Raw genomic sequence first — 8,374 nt, forward strand, 5'->3', positions numbered from 1 at the left:
TACACCCCGACCCGAGCACTTCATTCTGCCACCTCTGGTCTCTTGACCTTCCCACCCCTATGGGAGGGCAGCTCAATGGTAGAACCAGCTTCCGCCTGAAGCTAGGACAGCAGAGTCCCTGCCCATCTTCCAAAAACATCTGAAATCCTACCTCTTCAAAGAGTATCTTAAATAATCCCACAGCACCCCAAAAATGTTAAAAGCCATTTGTGAACTAACACTCGCAATATACTCCCCCTCCCCCCTCTTCTAGCTCTGACTGTGCTGATAACTACTTTATTGAGGGAAAATGTACTTACTATGACTGTGATATCTAGGTGGGACAACCACATATTTTAAGATGAATGCACTAACTGTAAATCACACTGGATAAGAGAGTCTGCTAAATTACCAAAATGTAAGCCCTCAGAGCTTATTCTCGCCACTTAGTAATTCTCAGGGTGATCGTTTGCCACTGCCAAAGAATTCATATTACCATGTGCATCAGCAACCCCACAGGACCCATCCACTGGCTCCCTGTGGTGTTGTAATACTAGGTTATTAACTTGGGAGCACACCCAATTGTTCATTGCCGTTTTAATTTGGACCCCACAGTAATTGAGTGAGAGGCCTATTATATGATACAATGGAGGAGAGCGGACATACAAAAGCTACATCTAAGGAGCTGTTGTAATGAATGTCCTCCATGTACAGAAGCTACATCTCAAGGAGCTGTTGTAATGAATGTCCTCCACGTACAGAAGCTTTACATCTCAGGACTGTTGTAATGAATGTCCTCCACGTACAGAACTACATCTCAGGAGCTGTTGTAATGAATGTCCTCCACGTACAGAAGCACATCTCAGGAGTTGTTGTAATGAATGTCCTCCATGTACAGAAGCTACATCTCAGGAGTTGTTGTAATGAATGTCCTCCATGTACAGAAGCTACATCTCAGGAGTTGTTTTAATGAATGTCCTCCATGTACAGAAGCTACATCTCAGGAGTTGTTGTAATGAATGCCCTCCACGTACAGAAGCTACATCTCAGGAGCTGTTGTAATGAATGCCCTCCACGTACGAAAGCTACATCTCAGGAGTTGTTGAATGAATGCCCTCCACGTACAGAAGCTACATCTCAGGAGCTGTTGTAATGAATGTCCTCCATGTACAGAAGCTACATCTCAGGAGTTGTTGTAATGAATGCCCTCCACGTACAGAAGCTACATCTCAGGAGCTGTTGTAATGAATGCCCTCCACGTTACAGAAGCTACATCTCAGGAGCTGTTGTAATGAATGTCCTCCACGTACAGAAGCTACATCTCAGGAGTTGTTGTAATGAATGTCCTCCACCTCACATTGTTCCATCACTGACTTTTAAAATAGTTTTCCTTTTCAGCCCCCTCGCAAGGAAGAGTGAAATCTCATTGACGAAGTTGAAGAGTGCACTGGAGGGGGGGGGGGGGTACTGCCAAGGGCCCCTTTCAGGCTTTCAGAAGCAGCAGTTCAGTGAGGGTTTATTGGTTCTGAAATGTGTGAGAACGCTGGGAGTTGGGACAATAGAGCTGCAGACTGGAACGGCTACAGCCCTCCATTCTTTATTCTCCACTTCAGACGGAGTGGAGGCCATTAAAGAAGAGACTATCTCAATGCCCCTGGGTTATATTAGGTATATTCAATAAGAAAGTGATATCAGAGGTTAGGGAATCTCTATCCACTCCACTCTTGTGCAACCGCCAAACCCATCCTGAAACACACACCATCAACGCCATTCCAATGGATGTGGCCCCTCTTTTGTTTCAGAGAAATGGAGGCAGGCTGTGATCAGACATTTTCTAATCTGTGTTTCCATAGTCACCCACCCCCCCACCCTGACGTGCTCCGGGTGCTTTTTTCCTGACAATTTATGTTGGCCGCCAGCTCGTCGACTGGGATCGCCACTCTCTTTCMATAACAGGAAGAACGCAATGACTTCGTAAACATAGGAGATGAATAACAAGCCCTGGTTCCACGTGGCGGTGGGCCGGAGGGACGATAACGCCGGGGTCATTCGGTGTCCAATCTGCTCCACACTCTACTTCCCGGAACGGTGAGTGTATCTGGCAAAAGACGGGACGCCCACGCTCCAGAGGTACTTTGAGTAAGAACCGCCGCAGGCCATGCTTCCCTTGAGTAGACATCTGCTATGTACAGTACAGTGTGACATCCTCCAGACTTACATTAGGGGTGCACCAGATTCTCACCACACCAGAGGACTTAATAGGGGCAAAGGGCTTACAGTACTTTCTCATGAATAGCTAACACTGACTTTATTGTTGACCTTTCGGGAATATACCCAGGCAGTTTTTCTCTCTCACTAAACCGAAGAAATAAACAGGGCCAGAGGAAAGATTGGCGGAGGTGAGCTGCGTTTCCAGATTGTCACTCCTCGTTAAGTGGTGATGCCCTGTCTGGCTCTAGCTGGCTGGGACGTCAGGGCTCCCCTGTCTACATTACTATACCTCCACATCTGCTGGCACGTTCGGGCCCTCTCTGATCTCTGTTGATGACACACCGGCCTTGCCCTGATGTCAGTCACTCACAGAGGGTGACCCAGGGTAACCGGACAGCAGCTGCCATCGCGGGCAGAAGGGAAAGGGGTCACCACGAACAAAAATGAAAAAGACTGCGCCTCAACCTCCACTGAAATTGGATACTGGGCCTCGTTTCGAGGCCGGCTGTCAGACATGTCAAAGGCATTGCTGAACTACGTTGTATACATTCGAGTCGAGAGAGAAAAAAACACACACTTGAGTCATGCAGAGTTTAGCAACGCTTTATTTTACTTATACTGATTGATGAGGTCTGCATCCCCCCCACGCAACAATGAAGTTTTATTTAAAGCGTCCGTGCCCACATTCTGTGTTCATGAGAGCCATTTAAAATATTTGCTCTGTCACTTTCTGCCAAGATTAATCCTGTTCCCAGCAGGTCAGGAATGTGTCAGCGTGCCCATCCATCCATCAGTCTAAACAGCATGCCATTGCCCAGTGCAAATACTGTCCTTAAACAAAACACTTTATACAGCGCTACAAGTATACCTCTCCATTTAACAAGGTACATAAGAGGCCCAGGAAAACACCACTAAATAATGTCAATTTCTGACAGCTTGAGCCTGCTTCAGTAAAACCATTTCTGATTTACTTATTTTGAGATGTTGCTAGTTGTACTTGATGTCAAAGGTTCACTGTACCCTAATCTGAAGAGTTGGTGAGGCACGCATAGTTGGGGAAACTGCTCAGTGAGTAAAGTTTGAGATGTTGACCTGTGCCGTTGACAACCCAGCTTTGAATAGCACTTCTGACATTCAACATTTTCACTCGCCTGAAGCTTCAAATATCTAAATCAGTGGCAAAATCCAGTTTATTTTCTTATTCAGTTGGAGGAAAACACTAAGTTTGGGCGATATACCGTTGATACCATATACCGGGGTATTTCAAAATACCAACGGTATGACTTTCAATACTGTTCAAACTTTTTTGGGGGGAGGGGGTGCGTGCTACGCCACTGTTTACATCTATAAGTATAACTATAAGAAATCTAAGATGTGTCAAATTATATCAAACTCAGGGCTCCAGCATTTGGTTTGCTAACTTAGGCCGTCATTGTAAATAAGAATTTGTTCTTAACTGACTTGCCTAGTTAAATAAAGGTAATATATATATATATATAATAATAACCTGGCTAGCTAAGTGGCCAGATGTCAAGATCAAGTTTCTTGGTTACAGCGGAGACATTCAATCCCCTCCTGGATCAAGATCCCTGTTGCCAAAATTGTTTGACGGTTTGAAAATCTGCCCTACCATAGAAAACACACATCTATCAACACCTCCTAGCATAATTCCATTAAAAAATAAGTTTAGCAGCCAAGGAACAATCATGTAATTTATGGTTTAAAAATGACATTTTTCCAGAGCTTGACATACATATTCCATGTGCTTAGGCCAGAAAATTGTGATTTTGAAGGGCTGTGAAAATGCCACGTTGTTAATCACACTTTGTCATTTGTGATCTGGAAACTGTTGACTTTTGTCCTCAGAAGTCCTCTGTTAGTGCCAATGACTAAGTACCGCATCAATCAAATTCAACAACTTAATTTCAAGCAGACAGACACACAGAGGATTAAAAGTGAGAGAATTTGGCCAGATTCTTCTTCATGTCGATGTACATGATGCTGAGGCGTCCGATGGCCTTGGTATGCTCCTCGTCCACCTCCTCCTTCAACCGCTGCTGGTCCTTTAGACACCTGTCCCAGTCCTCCTTCTGTCTGTCTATGGTCACCTGCAACTAGGTGCTCTAAGGTGCACAACACGCAAGTATCTGGGTCAGGCTCGAAGACCAAAAAAATCTGAACTAGACAAAAATGAAATTGGAAATGAAAACACTTTTGTTGGGGAGATTTGGGTGTCACTCTGTTTCAAACAGCCATCTCCTGTTAGATGCCAAATGATCCGCCCCTGGGCCCGGTTTCCCGAAAGCATCTTAAAACCAAGTTCATCGTTAGAATCTTTGTAGGAGCATTGGTAAATCCCCGAGTTGTTTTCCCAAACCCATTAGAACTAATGTTGCACTTGAAAACAATCTTTATTTACTAACTGTCTCAGACCACTCTTAGAACAGCTAAGTGCATTGTTAGGTGCTTTTTTTGCCCTTCCACATAACTTTATACATAGAAGATCTCTGCTAAACACAGACTCAAGATGTTTATCTGTCTCTCTGTAAACGGCTATAAATTCAGAACAAAGTTGACTACAAAGTTACCAAAGTCTTTGTATGTTACAGACAAGTGAAGGATAAAAATATGCTTCAAATGAAAACCCAGATGACTGTAATAAAAGGTAAATACAGTATAGACTACATAAGCCTACACATTTCAATCATATTGAAATCTATTTCTTGTTCAATCAATTGAGTTCTATTTGGCTAATTGTAGGCTACTGTTTGTAATTTTTGCCTAAATATATTTCCTGATGTGTAACAACATGCGAGCAATGATGTGTAGGCTGGGCATAAGCATTAGGTTAATAAGCCACCTTAATATTTGCAGCCATAGCCTATATGTGATAATAGCTCTCTAGGAGCAGCAGCTGATCCTTCGTCAGTATTGTGGAATAATTATAATGTTAAGGTAAGATTTGAATGGACCAAGCTGATCCGTGAGCAGCGCTGCCTTTCTTTCCATCCTATCAGTAATGACACCTGCTCCAAAGACAGACTTAGTGAAAGTTCTCCCTGCTTAGTGTTTTGGGAAACATAAGCGACTTCTTCGGTTGTTGTACGATGCATTGTTCATACACTCGTAAGCCTAAGTTCCATCGATAACGGGAAACTGGGCCCTGGTCTGTTGTCACAATCCATGCCTGTGAATGGTTAAATCACTATTGGTAATTCATGGGCTTTGAAGAGAGCCTGTGTCTTTACTTGGTCTGCCTCTAGCTCCCTCTCCTGGATCCTGTGTGACGTGTGATTCCCATCCTCCACTGTAGAAAAACACAATGAACAATGTTACATTCAACTACTTTCCAGCTTTATCAGTAAGGCACATTGAAATAATACAACGCAGTCAAGTAATCTGGAGAACACTACGATAGCATTCAATCAGTCCATATTACAACTGCAATGGTTAGCAATTGAAAAATACACTGGCTAGGTCAGGAAGGGGCTTACATCGTGTGAGGGCCTCACAGAGGTGCTTATGCATGTGCTCTGAACATTTGTGCAACGACTGCTCATTGGTCTCCACCACCATTTTGTTCAGGTTGTCCAGGAAACGGCTCTCTCTGAATCCATGTTTTTCCTTTAAAAAAAATCACAAAAACGTGTATGTTAGCAAAGATCAAATTACAATTAATCAATTGGTCAAATGACATATTATGGTGCAAGCTAAAAACTCACCTAAAAATTCACAAAATAGCAGATCTCCCCTTTTACGACACGCCATTGGCCTGGACTGAATATCACCAACATCTAATGGGAGACACAAACCATCAACATGTCATGTTGAGTAATTGATCATGTCAGATCAGTGGAGGCTGGTGGGGGGAGTTATAGGAGGACGGGCTCATTGTAATGGCTGGTATGGAATAAATGGAAAGTGCTTCAAACATATGGAAACCTCCTATAGCTCCTCCTACCAGCCTCCTCTGTGTCAGATATATTGAAAAGAAACAACTTTATTTTCTATCGTAGGAGGACTAGGGCTAGCAGTCAACACTGGTCAATTCCATTTAAACTCAAGGAATTGTGTCCCCACCTTAGAGGAACATTTTTTAAATGTTCCACACATCTGTCATTGACAGTCAAATTAGAATTACATTTCAATTTAGCTCCTGAATTGAGAAAAAAAGGAAACTACACAAGGACACGGTGAGGCTGCCTAACAGATCTGGGACCAGGTTAGAGGCTATCTAACAGATCTGGTACCAGGTTAGAGACCTCCTAACAGATCTGGGACCAGGTTAGAGGCTGCCTAACAGATCTGGGACCATGTTCGTACAGATCTGCCACCACGTTAGAGGCTGCCTAACAGATCTGGGACCAGGTTAGAGGATGCCGAACAGATCTGGGACCAGGTTAGAGGATGCCGAACAGATCTGGGAACATTTAGAGGTTGGCGAACAGATCTGGGACCAGATTAGAGACTGCCTAACAGATCTGGGACCAGGTTAGAGGATGCCGAACAGATCTGGGACCAGGTTAGAGAGATGCCGAACAGATCTGGGACCATTTAAGGGTTGGCGAACAATCTGGACCAGTTAGAGACTGCCTAACAGATCTGGGACCAGGTTAGAGGCTGCCTAACAGATCTGGGACCAGGTTAGAGGATGCCGAACAGATCTGGGACCATTTAGAGGTTGGCTAACAGATCTCGTACCAGGTTAGAGGCTATCTAACAGATCTGGTACCAGGTGAGAGGCTGCCTAACAGATCTGGGACCAGGTTAGAGGCTGCCTAACAGATCTGGGACCATTTAGAGGTTGGCTAACAGATCTGGGACCAGGTTAGAGGCTACTAGTCTTGGTACCAGTCCGTTTGGCTATCATTCCAATCCTTGCCACTCCTGTCATGCTAAACATACAAATAAAATCTTTGGCATTTGACACAGAGTAATTGGTCCTGTGTGGCTCAGTTGGTAGAACATTGTGCTTGCAACGCCTGGGTTGTGGGTTCAATTCCCACGGAGGACCAGTATGAAAATGTATGCACTCACTACTGTAAGTTGCTCTGGATAAGAGCGTCTGCTAAAATTACTAAAATGTTGTACATACATGGAGTGAAATATTAGCTAGTTAAAAAGACTGGCACCCAGTATGCGTACATTCTGCAACATATGACTCTCAAGTTATGTAGGTTAGCTAAGTTAAATGCGATTTATGGTAACTGCAACATAATAATGAACTCACCTAAGGCTAGCTTGTCCATAGTCACGCGTTAAAACACACAAATCCCGACAACACGTGAAATAACGTTACTTTGTTTAGAATTGAGTAAGCTGGCTTTAGCAACCTCTTTTCGCTATAGCCTAGCTACAGAATATATAAATGCTTAGTAGCTATTTACATGCAAGTTATCATACGTAAATGTGCATATATTTTTGGTTATTCTAACAAAAACCTAAACTGTAATTGTAGTCAGTTGATTTGATGTCAGCTGATGTAAATATTCACACTACTTCCGGGTACGAGGTCTTGGATCAAACCAAACCTCCCAAAACGGGGAGCACACTTAGAGGCATACCAATGCTAATTCTAAGGTACCAGTAGGTACAGTTCCGTAGCATCAATCATCACTTTTGTGAATGTATACTATGGGTGTAGCCTACACATTTAGCAGCACATTTCCATCTTCAATGGTTTAGTATTTAATCTCTCTCTCTCAATTCAATTCAAAGGKCTTTATTGGCATGGGAAACATATGGTAGCATTGCCAAAGCAAGTGAAATAGATAAACAAAAGTGAAATAAACAATAAAATTAACAGTAGACATTACACTCACAGAAGTTTCAAATGTCATATTATGGCTATGTACAGTGTTATAATGATGTGCAAATCCCCCCCCCCCCCCCCCCCCTCTCTCTCTCTCTCTGTGTCTGTGTGTATGATAAGGCATTTAAACAGCTGTATTGTTATTGACGAAATGCCATTTATTTCAGGGTGTAAATCTCAATGCAATGATAATGATGGAGGACAGGAGGTCTTGCATGAGTTAGGACTGCAGATGTCAGTCTTGTTCTATGGTGTGGCTTTATCAGTGAGTTCCCCACAGCCACATAAAGTCTAACACTGAGGATGTGGCTGATGAGTCACCTCTGCATTGCCTATAATACAATAAATTGAAGTGTCTCATAACAGAGTGAT

General features: G+C 43.3%; 1 pseudogene; it reads right to left on the reverse strand.

Moving 5' to 3' along the window:
- Positions 1-2,777: 2,777 nt before the first annotated feature.
- Positions 2,778-7,672, reverse strand: LOC111973499 (biogenesis of lysosome-related organelles complex 1 subunit 5-like; annotated as a pseudogene).
- Positions 7,673-8,374: the final 702 nt, after the last annotated feature.

Source organism: Salvelinus sp. IW2-2015, linkage group LG14 (assembly GCF_002910315.2).
Source record: "Salvelinus sp. IW2-2015 linkage group LG14, ASM291031v2, whole genome shotgun sequence".
In the NCBI taxonomy this organism is placed as follows: Eukaryota; Metazoa; Chordata; class Actinopteri; order Salmoniformes; family Salmonidae; genus Salvelinus; species Salvelinus sp. IW2-2015.